The sequence below is a fragment of the Zosterops lateralis genome, assembly GCF_965231275.1.
Source record: "Zosterops lateralis genome assembly, chromosome: 1".
NCBI lineage: Eukaryota > Metazoa > Chordata > Aves > Passeriformes > Zosteropidae > Zosterops > Zosterops lateralis.
In genome coordinates this window covers 37,396,442-37,418,371 of record NC_139762.1, presented here as the reverse complement: position 1 = coordinate 37,418,371, position 21,930 = coordinate 37,396,442, and the positions used below count along the sequence as shown (strand labels likewise).

The following is a 21,930-nucleotide window of genomic DNA, read 5'->3' as shown; positions in this document are numbered from 1 at the left end:
CATTCTCCTGGAGAAACTGGGTGCTCATAGCTTGGATGGGCAGATGCTTTGCTGGGTAAAAACGGGCTGACTGGCCAGGCCCAGAGAGTGGTGGTGGATGTAGCTACATTCAGCTGGTGCCAGATCACAGTGTGTGTCCCCAGAGCTCAGTAGTGGGACAAGCCCTGTTTAATGCCTTTATCAAGGGTATGGATGAGGGGATGGGGTGCACCCTCAGTAAGTTTGCAGCTGACACCATGTTGGTCAGAAGTGTTGATCTGCTGGAGGATTGGAAGCCTCTACAGAAGGATCTGGACAGGCTGGATTGATGGGCTGAGGCCAATGGTCTGAGGTTCAACAAGGCCAAGTGCTGAGTCCTGTCTTAGAGTCACATCAACCCCAGGCAGTATTACAGGAGCTTCCTGGAGGAAAAGGACCTGGGGATGCTGGTTGACAGCTGTAGAACATGAGCCAGTGTGTGCCCAGATGGCCAAAAAGGCCATTGGCATCCTGGCCTGTATCAGCAAGTATGGCCAGCAGGACCAGAGCAGTGATTGTCCTGCTGCACTTGGTACTGGTGGGGCCACACGTTGAATCTTGTGTACAAGAAACACTTTGAGGTCTGGAGTAAGTCCAGAGAAGGACAGTGAATCTGGTGAAGGGTCTGGAGTGCATGGGGAGTGGCTGAGGGAGCTGGGATTGTTTAGTCTCTAGAAAAGGAGGCTCAGGGGAGACATTATTGCTTTCTACAGCTGCCTGAAAGGAGGTCATGTGCAGGTGGGGGTTAGTCTCTTCTCCAGGTACCAAATGATGAGACAAGAGAAGACACCTTCAAGTTGTGCTAGGGAAAGTTTAGATTAGGTATTAGGAAACATTTCTTCACCAAAAGATTTGTCAAGCATTGAAATAGGCTCCTCAGGGAAATGGTTGGGTCAAATCTCTGGAGGTATTTGAGAGATGTGTGGATGTTGCACTTGGAAACATGGTAGGCTTGGCAGTGTTAATAATTGGATTTGATGATCTTAGAGATCTTTTCCAACCTAAACAATTCTATTCTGTTAAAATGAAATGTTTGTAATGGCAAACATTCTGGATAGGTAGCCTACGCCATCTTTCTCTGGCAAGCATATGAGGTCATGAAATTATTTTAATATAAAGTATTCAATAGCATGCTGTACATTACTGAAAACAGCTTTACTGGTGGCATAGAGAATTACTTCACTGAATTATTTTTAATACCTTTTTCACTTCTTCACAGTATATGTTTTTTTCTATTTCTATCGTTTAGGATGAATTCTGTTGTCTTGCTCTGCTGTTAAGAAGGCATTTGTCTCTGTTTTCAAAATTAATTGATTTGACAGGGGTCAGAGGAAATATCTGTTGGTTGCCTGCATGGTTTTGCTCCATGCCAAGCAATACGTTTGTTATTATTGTGAATTCATACGTAAAATGGGTAATAAAGTGCTGGTACAGCTAAGTGAAGTAATTCATTACTTTCCAGATGCCTACTAAGCACTTAGTTCCTGAAGTCAAATATCGGGGTCCTGAGCTTCGGGATGCTTAAGATTTGTTCCAGGAAGACAAAATTGATTTGTACTTGTAATTCCTGAGTGACTTCAGTGTTGATGTCAGTGATGGAAAGACCTGCAGCTAAACAAACTTGAACTGACCAATATAGTTTTAATCAAGATAAATTTACTGGAGGTGAGAGGTGGGAAGAAGAGATTGTGCAGCAATTGGTTAAGTTAAACTATTGTCTGTCCAGTGTTTCTGCCTCTGATTCCAGTCATTAACTTAATTCCTGCTGTTACTCTTCTGTGGGGGTTATGACGTCTCAGTATGTAAAAATTAATTTTCTTTGTATAGGTTGAAATTTTACTTCAAATAAATTTATGTCTAAAATTAGAAAGTAAACATTGATGAATCTGATTTTTAATGAGCAGCAGAATTCTTAATAAATACGCTGTAAAATTACACTGGAACATACATTGAGAGGGATTTAGTGAATGTAGACTTTTAAAAAAAGGAATGAGAAGACTTATGTAAAATACAGGGGGTCATGGTGAGAATCAGGAGTTCAGGAAGGATATCTAAGAAACTTGTGAACAGGAAACACAGTATTTTCAATTACCTTTATTTAAATTAAAAGCATAAAATAATGTGTCTTAAGGCTGTTAGTATTTAAATGGGATGAATTTTTGATTCTGATCTGTGTCACTGAAGTGTTTTATCTTGAAGTCTTGTGGATAACACTCCAATTTCCATGTGACTAATAAAATAGAGATACTCTGGAGTTTAGGCAATGAACAAATACAAATTATTGTTCAGATTTAGATAGTGAAAGAAAACATGGGTTAAAAGCTGGTTAAAAATTTGAGAGTATCTATTATTCAGAAGTATTGATACTGGAATTTAGGTGAGAGAAGAAAAAGTAAGATTAATCAGGAAAACCAGTCCTGTAGTTGCTTATGGGCCTGGGTTATATACATTTGCCTTGCTAATGCTTCTTTAGTGTTATTAAAAACTTCCAGAGCTCACGACATCAGAAAATTCATTGTGTGGAAAAAACTAAAACATTCCTTATTGTTGCCTTCAGTGTTATGTTTGGCTTTGAAGAAATTGACTTGTTTTACAGTTTCAGTCAAAGATCAACACAATCATTTGAGCCTTGACTTTCTCTTACTTGAGTCTGACAGAGCTGGCGGCATTTTCGTCTGTCAGGCTTTCGTTGTTTAAAATCAACTCTTTGACTCACTGACACTGTAATGAGGAGTAAACAAGCCTTATTTCTTTGCGACAATTTGTAGTATGTTTTTAGTGGATTCTGAATTTAGCAGTGCTGGTTTAACAGTTGTTAGATCATGTAGCTGTAGTAAACTTCTCTATTATTGGTAATAATTGAGTTGAGGAAATTAGTTTCACAGCCCCCTGTGGAGGGGTTTGTCTTTGGTCCTGGTGTTGTTGGCTTTGGCCCTCTACTGCTACCTGTCTGCTTGCTTCAGAATACTGTCTTCCCAGTTCTCCTCTTGCATTTAACCACTACTTTGTGGTAACAGGATTTCAAGTGTCCTGCTTGGCCTTCTGTCCCAGTGATAAATGTGTTAGATAATTGCAGGACCACACATGCTTCTAATCCACTACATGAGTGAATGTTCTAATATATGGGGCTTAAAAATATGTCTGAGAATAGGTACTCAGTTGTACTAGTACAATTTAGAGGATGTGGTAGTGTTGCTGAGAAGCAAAGATTTAAATTTTATGTGATTTCTTTAATTAGGGAATGTAACAGTGATGTTCCTTAAAATCAAGTTGGGTCAACATTTACAAGTACTGATCCAATCTAGCAGGTATACAAAAATCTGAAGCATTCTAAATAGCTGATGATAAAAAGAAGACAGAACTTTGTGTCTTGCAGAACCTCCAATAAAAATTAATCTAAAAAGAGAAAATTATTTAATTCAAGATTCAATTGATTTTATTCTGTGTTCTAACAAAAGAAATGTTACTTTTGTTTACTTCTCAGTGGTTGGTTGCTGTCTATTCAGCATGCAACTTATTCTTCATTGTTGATACTTTCAGCTGACCTGAAGGTTATGAGAATTAGGTAGCAAGAGTTAATGGAAAGTTATGTTGGCATAATTATTTATTTTGACTCTTGTCTTCCACATTCCATCTGGGATGAGCTAAAGCATTCTTCCCTTGATTTTTCAGTACTTTTATACTGTCATTAATTAATGTTTAAATCTATCACCAACAAGTGGAATTGTGTATTCAGAATATAGAACAAGTTACCTGCTTATTTATCTGGAAAATAACATAGTTACTTTTCACTGGGGTTTTGTTGTAAAATTTTAGATAAGGAAGTAATAATCTCTTTGGGATGAGGAAAATAAAAACCTTCTTCCAGGCGTCCCAAGGTTAATATGTTGAAGTTGGTCTGAAGTAAATTAACCATGTATGTTCCTTGATTGAGATTCTGTTAAGAATTCCAAACAGATAGTCACTCAGTGAACAAAAAGACAGGAAGGGAAAAAATCTCAGATATTTTGAAAACACTAAGTCAAGGAAACTCTTGTATGAGCGAATGTTGCCATTGCCAACACTTCCATTTTTTTGACTCTCCCTCAGTTGCTAGAGCAATTCCATTGGTCATGGGAGACCAGGTTCAATGAAGTCCTTTTTCACCAGAGAATTATCTTGTACCTGTTACTTCTAGATTGCTGCTGGACATGTTGGGAATGACTTGCATATCCTCTCTTGTCTGATTAAGTTTTCTTTATAAGGTTCTTTTTGATTGCAAACTGCCTTTATGGATCGAATAAGAGGTGCCATCATTGCCAAACTGACCAAACTGGAGATTAACAAAAGGTGCAGCTCATACGGTTAATATTCTGTTCCACTGTTAGTTGTAACTGTAGGAGAATGTAACTGTATTGAGTTGAATTAGCTTTAAAAGGCATTGGTACAAGTATGTTTTATTGCTCATCAGTTGCTACAGATAGCGAAGGTTCTATAAGGAAAATAATGAGGGTCCTGAATTAGAGGTGGCACAATAAGAAACTTTTAATTTAGTTGGAAACTTTTATTTTGTTGTTTTCAGGTCATATTGGAACCTGAAATATCTAATCTATAGTGCCTAAAGATGAAAGAATTTCTTCCCCTGTAGAAATTAGATACACAGTTGCTATTGGAAGCATTTTATCCACTTCCAATCTAACATTTGGAGTTCTTTTATTTTGTATTATAAGAACTTAAATTCTGTATCTCATTCCATTGATGAAGTCCTAACCTGGGCTTGAATATTTTCAACAGTTAAAAAAGAGGTGAGTGTGGTATTGTTATGTCATGCAAAATACTAATTAGTCTTAATAAATAGAAGATTTACTTTTAGTGAAAGAAATGTAAACAGTGAATGTGTACAAAATATATCAGCAGTCTTTACATTAAACATCAAAAACTGATTTTTGGATATTCAGATTTAATTCAAATATGTCATTTAATGCAGGCATAATGACCTTTTAAAGCCAGTAGTTAATGTTTTCATAATAATGTTAATTATGTCTCTTTATAAGTACTTTATGTAGAATAATATACTGCTATGTAATTTATTACCTATAGGATTCCAAATAATATCCATTATCTTGAAAATATTATGAAATTTTCAGTTGTATTTTCTAATTTCCTTTGTGTTTAGATTGTAAAAAAAAAAAACCCAAACAAACAAAGAAGAAAGAAAAAACAAAAATGAGAAGGCAAGGGATTTAATTTTTCCTACTTACCACTAGTTCAGGCAACTTGTCGTCTTGAGCAATATTACCACTGATTTAAATGTTGACATTTAAATTTCTGTTGGTTGAATCTTTCCTTCTCTTTACCATTTTATAGTAGGATGACAAAATTATAGCATTTTTAACAGTCTACTTTTCCAGCTGAAACTGGCATTCATCAGCCTTCTAATTCATCTGAGTATATTAGAAGACATAGCAATGTCTGACATTTGCTTTTGTGTTTTGCAGACCAACCCTTTTATATTTTAAAGTGAAGCCCTGGTTTTTATTTCATTAATAGCCTCTTATACTATAAATCTAATCTGTTTTGGGATTTGAGTTAAAAAACTCTTCCTGATCCTATCTTAGTGGATAAACCACCTACTTTACTAAGTGTTTGCTAACACAGGTAACTGTTTTATTGATGAATATAGAAAAAGCGTATCGTCCAGTGCTTTGTTCCGTTCCTCTAATTTATGACACTAGTAATAATAGATGATGAATGAGATATCCAAAACATTAATAAATTATCTGAAGATGTGTACTAAATCAAAGAGGAGGAGACTAAGAAATAATCTCATATAATGCCTCCAAGAAAAGTAAGCTAATTCCAGAGTCATTTATTCAGCAATATGCAAAAACCCTGAGAAATTTGTTGAAATTGAACTGCTATAGTTAGTATGAGATTAATATAACTCAGCATTTCAAATGCGCTATTATAGACATTTGGATCGCCAGTTTCAGGTGGCAAGAGATGTAAAACTTACAGACTGAAATCACTCTTAAATGTTTAAGTTAAAACGTTGAGTTTAAGCATGTTTAAAATAAAACCCAGCAATTTTGCCCTATAGTGATGATACGTACATCCTCTTCCCTAAATTCATGTATCCACTAACAGGATTGAAATTTGCAGCAGTTTTCTGCTGTGGTTTGCATTCAGTAACTTGATGATTCTGTGTAAAATAGTTACTTGTTCAAAGAGAAACTGTGCAGCCTTCCATTTTTTTTAGCGGTGGAGTTTCTGTGTTTTGTCCATTCGGATGCCACAAGGCATAGTTCTCCTGGTGACACTGGGAATTTAAAAAGGAGTCTTCATATCAGAAGAGGCATTTGGCCAGTTATGCAGTATTCATATACCACTTTGTTATAGACAGGCAGCATCCAAGTAGTGGGCTGGTTTTATGCAAGAAAACTAATGTCATTCTTATTAATCTATTTCTTAATGTTATCAAGTCCATTGAAATTCAGTCATCATGCTAAAGCAGAGTGACATTTAGGGAGGGAAAATATTGGTTGAAATGAAATATCTTGGAGGTGGTATAATGTTTTCTGTCTCACAAATTGAGACTTGGAGTTTTGATGAATGTGATTTTTATCACATTTACATGACTTGTATGTGGTCCAAGATAAATTTGTCATCAAAATGATCAATATTTTCTTTTGTCCTTCCTCTGTTCCCATTTTTTGGTATTTTTTTTTCCATGCCTTGCACCTTTGCTGGAGTTCATATGGCTGTACAGAACTGATCCAGCTGATTGATAATATATTTTTTCTTTGTTGATGTTATACAGTGAGTTACAAAGTAGTTAAATGTTTCTTGGTATGAAGTTAACAAAACATCCTAAAGACTATACTTTCTACATCTACAAGGACAATGTAGATTATTGCTTATCCCTGATGCTTTTTGGTCATATCTGATCAAATATGATCACCTGTGGATACGGGTAACTAAAGTTACCTACCTAGTTGTATTCAATGTACCCATTTCCATGATTATTCCTTCTGTGTGAAATAGTGCCAGAGGACGCATTACCGTGCAATAGGGGCAGTACAGTAAGTGGTTTTCTATATTTCATGGATTCAGCTTTGTATTTGTGACTAAGATTATGTGTAGACTATTGGATGCTAAGGCACTCATGCTGAACTTCTAGATATTTTTCACTCACCTGTCCCTGTCACAATCCCTTTGATAGTCTCAGTGATCCAAAGTGTCTGGATGGTGGCTTGCTATCCCTGAACTCATATTGGTCTTAGAACTGGACATTTTTAGGTATGCTATTTTCTCATTTTCCAGAATGTGTTTTACTGGTCTTCTTTCTACACATAGCCTTGATTTAACTCTTAAATGTGGAATTTGTTGTAGTTGGAATTCCTCATATAAAGGTTGTCATCACAAATTATCAATGATTGCTTTCTACTCTTTGTTTCCTCTCAGTTTTTAGTAAATACAATGAGTATTGTTAATCATATGCTACTTCTAATGATCAATCTTCAAGATGAGCAATTAACATATTGTTTAAAAATAGTGAGCAGTAAACAGTATTTTCTTTTGGTTTTAATCTAGGTTTAGGCATCTTGTGAAAATGTTTATATAAATCCCAACTTAAATGAATCATAGAATCAAAGAATATCCTGAGTTAGAAGGGACCTACAGGGATCATCAGGTCCAACTCCCAGCCCTGCACAGTACAGCCCCAAGAGTCACAGCATGTACCTCAGAGTGCTGTCCAAATGCTTCTTGAACTCTATCAGGCTTAATGCTATGAGCAGTTTGCTGGGGAGCCTGTTCCAATGCCCACTCTCTGGGTGGAGAACCATTTTCAGATATGCAACCTAAACCTCCACTGACACAATCCAAGCCATTCCCTTGGATCATTGGTCACAAGAGATGAATGTCTGCTTCTCCACTTCCCCTCACAAGGAAGTTGTAACTGCAGGTCTCCCCTCAGTCTCCTCCAGGCTGAACAAACCAAGTGACCTCAGCCACTCCTTGTATGTCTTCCCCTCAAGACCCTGCACCCTCCTTGGGGCCCTCTGCACTCTCTGTCTTTTTTCTATTGTGGTGCCCAAAACTGCACACAGTATTCAAGATGAGGCCACCCCAGTGCAGAGCAGGACAAACCCCTCCCTTGCCTGGGTGGCGATGCTGTGCCTGATGCCCCCAGGACACAGCTGACCCTCCTGGCTGCCAGGGCACTGCTGATTGATATTCAATTCACCACTACCCAGGGCCCCCAGTCCTTTCATGGGGCTGCTGTGCAGCCTTTCATTCCCCATACAGTCTGTCCATACATTCAGGTATGCCCTGTCCCAGCTGCAGATTGCAGCATTTGCCCTTGTAAATTGTCATGCAGCTAGTGATTGCCGAGCCCTTTAATTCGCTAAGATGGTTCTGCAAGGCCTCTCTGCAATGGAAAGAATCAGCAGCTCTTCCCAATTTAGTGTTGTCAGCAAACTTAGTATACTTTTGAGTCCTGCATCCAAATAATTTATGAAGATACTGAAGAGCACTGGCCTAAAATGGAGCTCTGCAGAACCCCACTAATGACTGATTGGCAGCTTGGTGTAACCCCATTTACTGTGATGTAAATGAATGTACCTTATTTATGAGTCAGATTAGGACTTCTTCAGCTCAGTCAGCCCATATGTAATGCAGTTTTAAAATTTTACTTTTTTTTCTTCATAGCTGACATGACCCAGTTTGTAATTTTTAACAGTCAAGTTCAAAGAGAAATGGGGATAGAATTATATCTATTTTCTAAGTTTGTTAGATATTACATGTAAAGTATATTATGTAGATTTTATTAGAATATTTGTTTTATATTTCCCACTGTTTTCTTCTGGCTGTTTATATTGGAGTTTCACATATAAGTATAGGATCTTTACTTCACCTTTCCATTTATCTTATGGTCTGCCTCGGCTATGAAAGTATAAACCTTACAGTCAGTCTTCAAGGTTCTTAACTGATAGCGCTGAATTGTAGAAAAGAAACCAAGGTCTTTCTGCAGTTATATCTGTGATGTTCAGATGGGGTTAGTGATTATAGTAGAATGTGTTTCCTCTTTCTGCAGACCTGCTGACTTTCTTGTTATGTTCAGAATTAAATCAAGATATGTTGAAGGCCAAGAAGTTGGAAGTTGTTTCCAGTTAGGGAAAGATTGAGAATTTATTTGCCTTATTGGTATTTGTCATGTTGCCACACCATAGTGTAAGGAAAACAGCTATTAAGTAAGCAACAGAATCCCGTCATATATTCACTAACTTTGTCATTATCTTCAATGTGAAATCAAGACTTTTTAGAAACCAGAGAAGTCCATTAAAGAGTGTTTTAGGGATTAAGGTGCTTATTCATGGTTGTCCAATGTAACTTTGAGATTCTTCTGTTCCTGGTCTATTACAAGAACTTGCATAATCATTGTGTACCTACATGAGTGCGCTAGCATCTCTTTTTGTTGTGGAGAATATCTCAGAATCTCATAGTGGATAAATCTCACTTGAAATTAATTGAAGCTACCAGACAAAAAGAGAATAGTAGCAAAACTTGAAGTTACAAAGCTCACCTGAATAAAAGCTGAATGGTCTCTGCACCTCATTCATTTATTTATAGAAAATGGAAAGATTCTGCATTTTGCAGAAATTAAAATATCTATATTGGTATTAGAATATGCTGAGAAAGGGATCCAGCATCTCTTGCTTTACCAAAATTGGTGCATGATCAGTTAGTACAACAGTAATTAAGGCCTAAATTAGGAGAGGCCTTGTATAGAACAAGACATGATCTGATCTTTTTGAGAATAAGATGCGATATTCACTCTTTTATTGAATAGACTTAAAGAACAACAACCATTAATTGGGGAAGGTAATGATTGCACATTGTATAATCTTAAAAGATAGTCGGTTCTTCACATGAAAATGTGTGCAATTTTTAATTTCTTATTTTATGCTTCCAGAAATAGGGCATTCAAAATAAAAATTTAATTGCAAAGAATAAATTTTCAGCCATGTAAAAAAAAATCCAAAACAGTTCACTTAATATATTTAGCGATGACCACAGAGGAACCCTTGAAAAATATTACTTGAAAAATAAGGATCTCAAATATAATGTTGTACTCTGTCGTTTATATGACATCTGGGGGCTTATTGAAGTCCAGGGGTGCATGATTAAGGTTCTTTGAACAAGAGAAATGAAATTTTAAGTGGCAAAATGTGAATATTAAATAACTGCAAGCTACTTGTTTGCCCAGTCCATTTAAGTATAAATTATCTATCATCAAGTCTAATAAATTGACTTGAAATAAAGTTTGTTTAAATAAATTGTTTAAATAAATTTTAGACACAATAGAAGAGTGTCTGTAGTTGGAAAATTAAATTTTGCTACCAAAATTAAGATTCCTTAGTTCAGAGTACTTCCAGGTTATTGAGAAGTTCCCATTTAATACTGCAAATCAATACAATGAAAGATTATTTGTGAGAACTGATATAAGTTTTATTTTCTTATAAATCAAGAAGTTGGAAAAATGTACACTTACTGTTGATCATTAGAATACAAAACTATCTGTTAAAATCAATTAACATGCATATCTGATGACTGATTGTATAAATATGAAAGTCAAATAATTGTAATCGTTAACCATGGCTGCAGGTCATATGAGTTGTCAGCTCAAAAAAACTAAAGGAGAAAGAAGTTGATTTGCATATATTTAATGTGGCATGTGTACATGTGGGAATTTGAGATAAACCTTTGCTGGTGATCTGCTTGTTTTTTAATCTAAAAATCAACTAGGAAATGCGGGTCATAACAGTCAAATGAGCTATGTTTTGTATTGATAGGAGTTGATTCAGTAGTTTGGGATTTAACATTTTCCTATGTTTAAATATTTTAGAATTGAATTTACCTTAGACACAATTGGAAGAAGCTAGTTAAAAAGTTATTCAGAAATACTCAAAGTTTATACCCAGAACATACTCAAAATTGTATGTAAAACTCCTATAACATTGTAGGACTGAGTTACTTTTACAGTTTTTAGTTAGACTTTTCAGTATGTATAATAAATACTTTTTTACTTTTTATGATTAAAAAAATCAGATACATTTAAAACTTTTATGAAGTACTGCACTGCATCACAAAAGTATCTATGTGAAGTGGACCAAACAGCTAATCTTTAATTTAATTGATCAATTGTAATAAATAGAGGGAGGAAATTGTGGCACAAGAATGAACCTTCTAGTCTTGAACTGTTTATGCATTATTTAAATTCCTAAATATAATAAACAGTTGCAGGTTTCTTTTATTTATTTTTTTCATTGATAATGCAAAATATTTTGTGTAAAACAATTCCAGGAATCCTTGAAAAGTGGGTCAGAATATAGTGGTCAGTGCCTTATATTAACTATAATCTGGTTAAACAGGTCTATTCAGCCTTTCTGTTTCTCCCTGTGTTTACTCCTGAGTATTAAAATAAAAATTCTTATATTTTGATATTACATGGCAATCGCTTTCTAAAATTTCTGTTTCCTATATTCACGAGTTCCTGAAGGAAGGAAGCAGCAGAATGTTGTTTCTTTTGGTCTGATTTGTACCTTCAAACTAAGAAACTTTCTGATAATGACAATATCAAAAGGTGGAGAATGAAATAGCTTTGTTGCTCAGTCCTTTTACTGTGAACCTGATTTATAATTTTGCCATTGTAAATATTTGAAATTTGTTCTTAGGTGTGGGGTACAATCCAGTTCCTTGAATTGTCACCCAAATTAACTTGAGTGCCAGCAAGGGAGCCTCCCTATGGGGGATATCATCTGTTGTAGCACAGCTTCCCAGATTGGGCAGAGTAAAGAACGCACATGGTTTCTCAGTTTTTGCTGTTCTCTTCTGTGACGTACACCTGAACATCAGTGCCTTCTGCTTTAGTCTTCTGTAGACAAATCTTCCTCATGATCTGCATGATGTAAGGCACTTAGATGGTCTTTGAGGGCTGGGGGGGGGAAAGGATCAGCTGGCAGAAGAGAGGATCTCTCATGTAGGGTGGAATTTGCATGTGATTGCAAGTGGGAGAAAGGTGGCAGTATCCCAGGTTATTGGCTGGTTTGTGTCCCTCTTTTAATGACTTGCATGTCTTATTTGAGCAGTTAATTATGACCCTCCAGCTTAGACAGAAGTAGTTGTGTGAGGAGGTGAATTCTTTAACCACAGATCAGAAGCCCAAATTAAACATTAAAGTAATTTAAAAATCAGTAAATTTTAAAAGGAAGAAAAAAATTTGGGTTTAAGATGTCACAAACTGTAATTGCAGTTTTAGCTCTACTGTAACTCATTGAAAAATCACTGCTACCACAGGCTTCAAAGCTGCAAATGAATGCTTTATGACCAAATGGTTCTTCCTTCAGAAGGTCTGATTCCAGAACCTCCAGAGCCATTGTATGTCTCAGTAATCCTCAAAATCTTTTAATGTGTGAAAGTGTAGGCTGCTTTTACAAGGACCTATTGCTTTTAAAAAGAAGCATTTGGGATATATATGATTTGTTTTGGGGCTGGATGGGATTCAGAGATGTGGTGTGGGAATGAATTGTCATTTTGAAAGAGAAATCTGTACACTAAATGAGAATACCTTAATAAAAAAACCAGTCTCATTTGTCCCACTTCAGAAACATATACTGTGAGAAGAAAGTGCTTCAGGTTCCTTAAAATATAGAAGTTTTTGTGCTGTTGTGTCTTGGGGCTTGCAGTGTTATTAGCTCAAAGGCGAGGTATGCTTTTTCATGATGACTATATTTAGCCAGGAGGAATAGTCCTTTTTAAAGAAAATTGAAATGAGTGTATGAGAGCATGAAATTGTCAGCAGCGCTGGTGCACAATTACATTACTTCTACATACTCTTTTGAATGACCACACAACAGAACAAGTGCTTCATTTCCACTGTGTTGATTTTTCTTGACAAAACATGGCAGTCTATCCAAAGGAGGGTGTTTAGCCAAGATAAATATAAAATTTATGATTAAGCAAAGTGTTTTCTTATTATAATCCCTAAAGAGAATTTGAGACTTGTTAAATAGAACGTGCCCAGGTAGTTTTAAGAGTAAATTATCCTTTATGCTTTTAAATGCTGAAATACAGCAGCACCATCAGCAATTTGAGCTATTACTTGCAGAAACACCACTGCACACTGACTTCCTTTGAAACAAGTAGCAAAAAAATTTGCATGTATACAATGTATGATGTATTCCTGCATTTCTGCAGTCCAGTAGAGAGATAAAGAATCCATGTCAGTAGCATGGTTTGTTAAGCTGTCTTGCTCTTTCCTGCATGTAATGTGTGTTATGGAGGAAAGCAAATAAACCTTTTAGACAGAATGGATAAAAGTTGATAGCGTGATTACATTTGTGGCACATTTCTTCAACTGCTATATTTACAGACTACCACTTTGAAGAACACTGTAGCGACTGTCAGTATTATTCATTAAAATAAATGGAGACTGAAAATTGATTGAGGAGAAGAGTGGATTTTGACCTTTGTGGCACCAGTGTTGGCTTTGGAGTGCAGTATTCTAATTAAATTGTGAATGTACTTAGATAGTGGATATTAAATGATCTCACTGTATTCTTTCAAGGACTATGAACTTCCAGAATCAAGGATAACATTAGATGTCAGCCAAGTATTTTTGTCCTTCTCATGGTTTGTCTTTACATCTGAATTAGTGCCAGTTTGCACAGATTGTGTGTCAGCTTAAATACAAGAAACAGGCCTCAGTCTGCTTGAACTCGTTCCACCAAAGACTTCTAAAAAGTTTCGGTAGTCTGCAAACTGTAATGGTTGTTTCACATTAACTTGCTTTGTAGAATTATAAAACAGCTTTTCTTGTGCTTTCAAATAAAATGTTGTCATCTGCTAATGAATGGGATACCATCTGTAATAATTAAGGTTATTCTACTTGTTTTTCCCCTGCAGCAAAACTTCTGAAGGTTTGCAGAAGACAATAAGAGAACCACCAAGAAGGCTATTGCAGTGTTGTAAGTACTGCACCCAGGAAAAAAAAAAAAAAAGAAATATGTGAATTAAGAATGTTGTAAAGAGATTTTCATTTTTGGGGGGAAAAGTGAGCTACATAAAGGGATTACATGTAAAATACAGAGCAGGATGTATTGTAGCAATCATGTTAATAATTTACAAGGGAAAAACTGCACTCTTGTAAAATCTAAAATTGTATCCTTGTGCAGTGTAATCAGGAATTCACCAATAGCAGTGAAAAATATTTCTCTATCCACCAAAGATTGATCTAGTTTATATACATTTGTTTATTTAAAACTATCAGAATTTAGAAAATCATTGTAGTTTTGTAGGTTTGTCATTTGTTTTAGTGACTTATTGTTTAGGTTATTTTGCAGAATTATTTATTTGCTGATTTATTTATGTATTTCATTATTTATTTATTTGATTATTTAGTAAATTATTTATCTGATGAATTATTAATACATCTTCATGACATGCTTTAAATTATTTATAACTTAATTTTGAGTTTATTGCTTTTCGACGCTGCATTGTTACTGACTAGTTTTGATTTTTTTTTCTTAGTTCTTGAAAATTAAAGTACTAGCTCTAAGGCAAAAGTACATTCTTTGCAGAATCCATAGATGGTTTTCAATGAAGTAATTTACTATGTAGATACTAATTTTGTTTAGTTTTATATTGCTTAATACCACTTTTCTACTTCCTTAGCTTTTCCTTCTATGATTTCATAGGTGTGTCAAGATCAAATGAGTGACCTTTAAGGGGCAAAGATAAATGTTTACTTTAAACTGTGTGGAAACAGAGTAGTTTTATTTCCCCTCACTCTTTAATTATTCTTCAACTTAACGTATATTTTTGTCACAGTAAAATGGATGTTTTTAAAATGAGTCTTTTGATGTTTGAACCAATACATTTAACATAATACATAAAATATTCACATTAGTAACCCATATAGAGTTCTTTTTCAGTGGCAAGGTTTTAAGTACATGGGGAGGAATGGTGGTATCTTTGGACACATGCAGAAGGATATACATGTTGAGGGAAGGAAGGTGGGATAGTAAGGGTTCTTTTTCTCCTAGTGTTTTTTGCATGCATAGGAATTTATAATTTTCTCTTCAAATTTAACATGTTTGTGTTATTGTATAGAAACTACTTTCCGGTACTGTGATCACAAAGAATCATTTCTAGTGCACAACATAATGTGAAGAGTGTTTTTGTGTTCCTTTCTTCTGCCAATCAAAAAGGTCTGAAATATCATTCCTACTCCATAGAGGCTTGAGTGAATGTATAAGGGGCCAATTTCAGGCTTTAGGTGTGAGCACCAGTTCAACAGAGTTTAAAATTGGTGCCTGGGATCAGAATTTGACTTGGAGTCAATTCTGACTGATGGGCTGGCTCTTCAGGGCCAGTGAGCCACCTTGTTGTGGCCTCCTGCAGTTGTTTGGCCTCAGTTCCCAGCGAGTACCTCAGGCAGTCTGAAACCACCTTGCAGGACTGACAGCCCCATTTCAGAGCTGTAATGAATAGGGCAAAGCAGCAGTTCCTCTGCAGAAGTGCCGTGTGCATAATGTGGCCTTTATTCTATGTTTAGTGCTTGAAATGAATTACTATATACTTTAAAGTTTTAACACAGCATGGAAAGGCTGCATTGTACATTTCAAGTTTCAGTGCTGTTGAAATACAGTAGAAATGGCCTCTGTAGACAGGTTTCACTATAGAACTTAAATTATGCATGTGTATATCCAAATTCCTTATTTTGAAATATTGAATGTATGAATATTTAATTTGTATCTTGCTTTAGTATCTTCATATGCTTGCCTTAAAGGAAGCTGTTTCCTTTGATTTATATACATGGATAAAAATGTGTGTACAGTATGTATCAATAGTTTTTCTCTCTGTGGTGTTAGATGAACAGCTTTAGATAATGATAGCTACTGATTTTTATTCTGCAGCTTGCTACCATTGTATAAAACGTAAATTTGCCGTATTTGTTCTATTAATCTTACTTGAATTTCAAATTCATTTGCTTTCCAGAAATATTTTCTTAATTACATGCGTTAAGAAAAGTCAAGTATGTTGCGGATCTTAATGATGCAGTATTTTTGGTCTGTGCACAGTAACAAAGCTCTGAATATTATTATTTGGGGCAGAGTTCCAATCTGAAATTTACATTTCTCCTTATTTGAATGTTTTCACTGGAGCTGAGAACTCCAAGGGAGTTCCTCAACATATCCTAGTTTATGCGATATGCTCTCTGAAATTTAGTACATTCTTATTTCCTTTTGTAAATGAGGTCTTATTGTTGAATAAGACCTATTATAAGCAGCTACAAAGGTAAGTGCTGTCAGTGCATTCTGCCACCAGTTTCTTGAAGTATGAAACACTCCATGAAAGACGTGCTACTACTGTTATGGGATAATATAACGCAGCTTATGTGTTGGCACTGAGAGTAGCTACTTCATAATGATGACAAGTGAAAGTACAGCCAAAGGTCACATTAAACAAGAGATTTCTTTCACACCTCATCCATTTTCTGGATGTGGTATGAAAATAGCTTTGTTCCCTATACTTCAGTATTTTTAACAAGGAAGTTATCTTGAAGTAATTTTTTATGCCTTGTATATTATTTTGTTCATATTTTAAGAGATAGACTGTGGAATTCTAGCATGCTAAATTGATGCTACAGAAGTGTTTGAAATTAGCTTAAATTTTGGGTGCAGTTAAACAACATGAGTACATCTCGCTACATTTTTTAGTTTGCAGATTTGCTTAAATACATAGCTTTAACTTCTCGAAAAGGAATTACTGATGTATGTTGTGGTTTAACCCAGCTGGTAACCAAGTACTTTGTAGCCCCTCACTCACTCCCCTCTCTGCCATGATGGGATGAGGAGTAGAATTGGAAAAAGATAAACCCCATGAGATTTTGAAATAAAACTTGAAATAAAGTAACATATAATAATAATAGTAATGAGAAGAGAGAAAATATGAAGAGGAGGAATAAAACCCACCTGCTGACTGACCCCCAGCTTGTGTCTGTCCTTGAGCAGTGATTGGCTTCTTCTGGTCAACTCCCCCCAGTTTATATACCAGCTGTGATGTTCTGTGGTATGGAATATCCCTTTGGCCAGTTTGGATCAGCTGTTCTGACTGTGCTGCATTCCAGGTTCTTGTGCACCTCCACACTGGCAGAGCATGAGACACTGAAAAGTCCTTTGACTTAGACTAATCCCTGCTTAACAGCAACAAAAACATCAGTGTTACCAACATTGTTCTCATCCTAAATCCAAAACACAGCTCTTTAGAGCTACTGAGGAAGAAAATGGACTCTATTGCAACCAAAACCACGGCATTGTGCAAAGTGGTATTTATCCTGATGTACACAACCATGGGTTTATTCTTTTTTGTATATTTTTAAAAGAAAGATACTTTTTTTTTCTGAATTAGTCTGTTCAGAGATAGGAAAAAAGTCAACCTGACTGTTTCTTAGCTCTGCTTTAATGAGATCCATCCAGTATTGTTAAAAGATAATTTCTGCTGAAATGGTGAACCAGGATGCTAAAATAAGGTGACATTTTAGAAAAATGATTAGCAAGTATTAGATAATGAACATGAAGCTGACTTGTTTCAGAGAGTGTTGAACAGTTAGGAGATACTGGTTGGGAAGCCTAAATCTGGTATATTATTGGTAGGTATATTTCTGTTCTAATCTAACTCCATAGAAATTGCAGAAGCCATATTAAGCTCTTCTTCAATTTGTTTTATACAGATAAAAGAATTTGCATCTCATGACTCACATATTTCCTGTTGTATCTTTAATACAGCCATTTTTAGTATTTTTCTTGCCTCTTTCCTCTATTGGTATGCTTAGAGAGTCTGTGTGTAGGAGCTTGTTATTTCACCCGTGAGGCAAGGAGGAGTTCAAATCAATAGCAGTGTGTTGTTGACACTAAATGATGTTTCTTCTTGCCACAATAAGACTTGATTTTGTCATCCTGATGATGCTAGCTTGCTTCACAGAATAGGGATCAGCACTCTCTCAAATCAAACTTTACAAGTTTAAAAAGAAGGAAATACTAGAAAAATAATCCAGTTTTTGTGACCAAGTACATGCATTGGCTTTGTAAAATGAATATTCAAGATCTGTTTCATTTTATAGGGTAGCTGCTTTGCAAAGCATTTTGGAAGTCCATGTTAAAAGATGTAGAATTGATCAGAGCTGACATTGATGAAAGTCTGATATTTTAAAAAGATATGTTGCAGACATTATTTAAAATATAAGTTCACATGAAAGATGGATCTTAGTAAGACCTTGGCTAAAAAAACCTAACAAAACAAGAAGCCTCAAGCTGATAAAAATTCTTTGTGCTTCACAAAAAAATCTTTGCAGCCTGGAAAGAGAATGTCTACAGGAGGGAATAGATACAATCAGTAAGATGTTACCAGGCCTGGTCCATGATTGCACTCTACAGCATGGTCCAAAAGGAATAAGCAGTTGTTCCTGACTTGCACTAAGGACCCCACAGAGAGGCTGCAGCTATAGGAAAACATGAATTTGAGAGAAATAGTATAACCGTAGTAAGTAATACTGTGATGGTAGGAATTTCCAGGCTTAATTTTTGTAACAATAATGGGTTATTAAGAGCGCAGGGTCTTTTGTATTGGACATCTGAAAGCAATGACAGAGTTGAATAATTCTATTATCTTATCAAAATACCTACCTACTTACAACAATATTTATGCGTTTATTTACATACTTTTCATTGTATGAAAGAGGCTTTTTATCTGAAAAAACTTTAAAAGGTATATCTATGTGATTAAACATTCACATTGTAAATTGTGAATTGTTCTGTTTGCACTGTTATCATTTTGTATTTTTATACAAAACATGGCTTCTCAGATGTTCATAGTGTAAACTGCAATCTAATATTTTTTGGTTTTACAATATCTCCCCTTCTCACTTCTTCTGTAGGATATTCATAAAGTCACCTGACATAAACTGTCCATGTATTGTGGTATATTTCCTGGAGAGTAAATGCCTCCTGTTTTGCAGGCAGTGAAATAAATCCTCATGAGAACTACAATAACTAGTTATATTTCAGTAATGGTAGTGAATGTTATATAAACTTCAAGCAATATTTTTGAGGTTTTTTTTTATTGATGTTGACTGTGGGGAATGAGTAGCACCTAAAACATGACTAGCAACTTGAAAAACATAACTTGTTGAGTTTATCAGCCTCAAATCCCAAATGCTTTTGCTGATTCTGTTTCTTACTGAAATATGTTTTAATGAATTTGATGATGCCTAGGTATGGAGCACTTTGCAAGTTTGCCTGTATCGAAAAGAGACATCTACCTTGGATGCAATGTATTAGCAGTGTGGTGGTAGTCAGAATATCTTAGTCTTGTTCATTCTGTCTCCAGTGCTGAGAGAAGTATCAGTTTTTCTAGTGTAACTTCCCCTTATTTGCATGAACTTAGCACAGTTGTAGAATACCAGCAACATACTTGTCCTGGCATGTGTAGGCATATCTTACCTTATGCATTAAGATGGAAGAAACCAGAAGGTGCCTCTAGCAATACAGTAAAGAGCAGGAAGTTCAGTGGAGAAGGCTATGCCTAGTGTGGTGACTTTACTGAAACAGGTTTTCAGCTGAAATTCTGATCTTGTAAACATTCAAGTGTAACTTAAAACAAGCTGATAGTAGCACTGAAGATGATGAATATATTCTCTACAGCATTATATTTAGTAAACATTAATTTTAGGCTATTTCTTTATCCCAGGCATTTGACATATGGTTATAGCTGGATTTAACATTCCTTACTCTGCTGTGAGGATAAATAAACATTAAAAACATCCCTTAGAGTAGTTACAAAACCAGCAAAAATAATAAGTGTGAAGAGCTTTATTTTTCTCCCTTTTTTAATTGTTGTTTATATTGGTTCTCATTATTCTCTGTGTCAGGGTATGTGCGTAGTTAGTGCCATGTTTCAGTTGACCAGAATTTTAAAAGATTCAAGTAATCTGTGACAGTCCCATTTTAACATATTTATTTCACTTCAAACATTTCATACAAAAGGTTTCAGATTAGTACTACAAACTGTAACTTTTGTGTAGTAAGCTTCAGCATGAAATTCATATGATTTTAACTTTCCCATTTACTTTTTTACTTTTTTTTTTGTTTCTATACATTTCATTTTCTATAGAGTTTGTTTTTGTTTCTCTGCTAGGAAACTCCTTGCCCTGGTGTATCTAAGATATCTTTTTTTTAGTTGGTTCAAAAGATAATTTTCTTAACATTTTCTTTCACAATTTCTGAAGAGTTTTGTTTGCCTTTATATGCCTCCTTGTTCTTAATAAATACCTGTAGTACCTGGCAGTGAATAACTTGAAATTAAGAAGTTTATTTTGGTAACAACCTCAAAAAAATTAAATATTTTGTTTCTCTTTAATCACCTAAAAAAAGTGCTGTTCTTAAGACTCTTTCTTAGAGCGAGCCTTTATTATATGCATGTGCATGCTATACATTCTTAGAACAATTAGTAAAACTACAGGCACATCTGAAGGCGCATTCTGCATTTTTAGTGAAACATATTTTGAATAACTAGCTGATCTATTGAGTAGAGTTGTCCATTGATTCTAAAGATATTTTTTTCTGTGCTCAGACAAATCAAGATGGCAATCATTTATAATTTCTTTCCTTCATGAAAAGGAGTGATGAATAATATGATTGGAAGGAATGCATGAGTCATGAAATGGGGAGCTGGGCAATCATGGAAAAATTCACTTTAAAAATTCTCTTCTGCTTACCAGTATCTGTAATGTGAGTTCAGCTTTCTGTAACATAATCCAGAAATTACAATGATAGAGGTTTTAATAAAAGCCTTGGGTGGATGAACAACTTCCCTAAGTTGAATTGAACATTGCTTGTTGGGTTATAAAATGGAATTTTTTAACTCTCAGCTAAAAATGATTGTGGATACAGTGATCAGAGGATGCTCCTTCTTCTGACCCCTATTTGAATGTGAAAATAAAATGTCTTAAAATACACTACAGCTAATATGGAGTGAATATAGACGGTCTTGAAAGTATCTGCACTATTATGAAACAGCTTTTAAGAGAGCTGTTAAAATATTGATAACTTGGTAGAGCACTTCTAAAACTCTTACTTATATTTCAGAGGAAGATCTGTATAGCCAGTCTGCATTTGAACTGTTTTGTTGGATGTACACAGAAGTATTGTTACTAAATAAATGGTTCAATTTGTCATAGCTCCACCCGCCCCCCCCCCAAAAAAAAAAAAAAAAGAAACCCATCTTGTTTTCAGTTTTTCTCCTATACTAAAATCATCAAGGAGGTATTGAATAATTGCACAGCAGAGTCAAGCACCAACTCTGAGTCCCGGGCAAGACTCATATCACCAGCTGTTGTTCTCCCTGCAGTGACCTGGGCTAGGCAACCTAGCATCTGCCTCTGTTTTCTTTTCAGTGACCCAAGCCAGATTTCTTCAAAGTCTGTTGCTGATATTTTCCCTACAGTCATTCATGCTAATTTCTTTTACATGCTACAGCTGTTTTTGAAAAATCTTTTCCCTTTTCTGACTTCTTTCTGTAAATTTAAAGTGGTGATTTTTTTAAATTGCTGGATAATCTTGACCATAGGACTGTTCTGGTTGTCTTGCTTTAAGGTATATATGACAGCACTGTAGAAAAGGGGTAAATTAGATTTACTTTCCAAAGGAAAACTCAGTCTGACCAGTGGTCCTTATGGACAAAGAATCCTGATCTTGAACTGAGTTCATTACAGTTGTTTAACTTGAGACAGTCTAGGTGAATGTGTTGGTGGTAGCTTGGAACAGAGCAGAGCACAGAAAAATTCAGAAGCAAAAAGGTAGATATTTT

General features: G+C 35.4%; 1 protein-coding gene across 6 annotated transcripts in view; it reads left to right on the top strand.

The window, feature by feature from the left end:
• The window catches only part of TBC1D5 (TBC1 domain family member 5), a 315,300-nt gene that overhangs the window by 14,570 nt on the left and 278,800 nt on the right, over nt 1-21,930 (top strand). For all 6 annotated transcript variants that reach the window (XM_083858412.1, XM_083858415.1, XM_083858416.1 and 3 more), the window contains exon 2: nt 13,969-14,030. The gene's annotated coding sequence lies outside the window, so the exon portion shown is untranslated. The remainder of the gene's footprint in view (nt 1-13,968; nt 14,031-21,930) is intronic.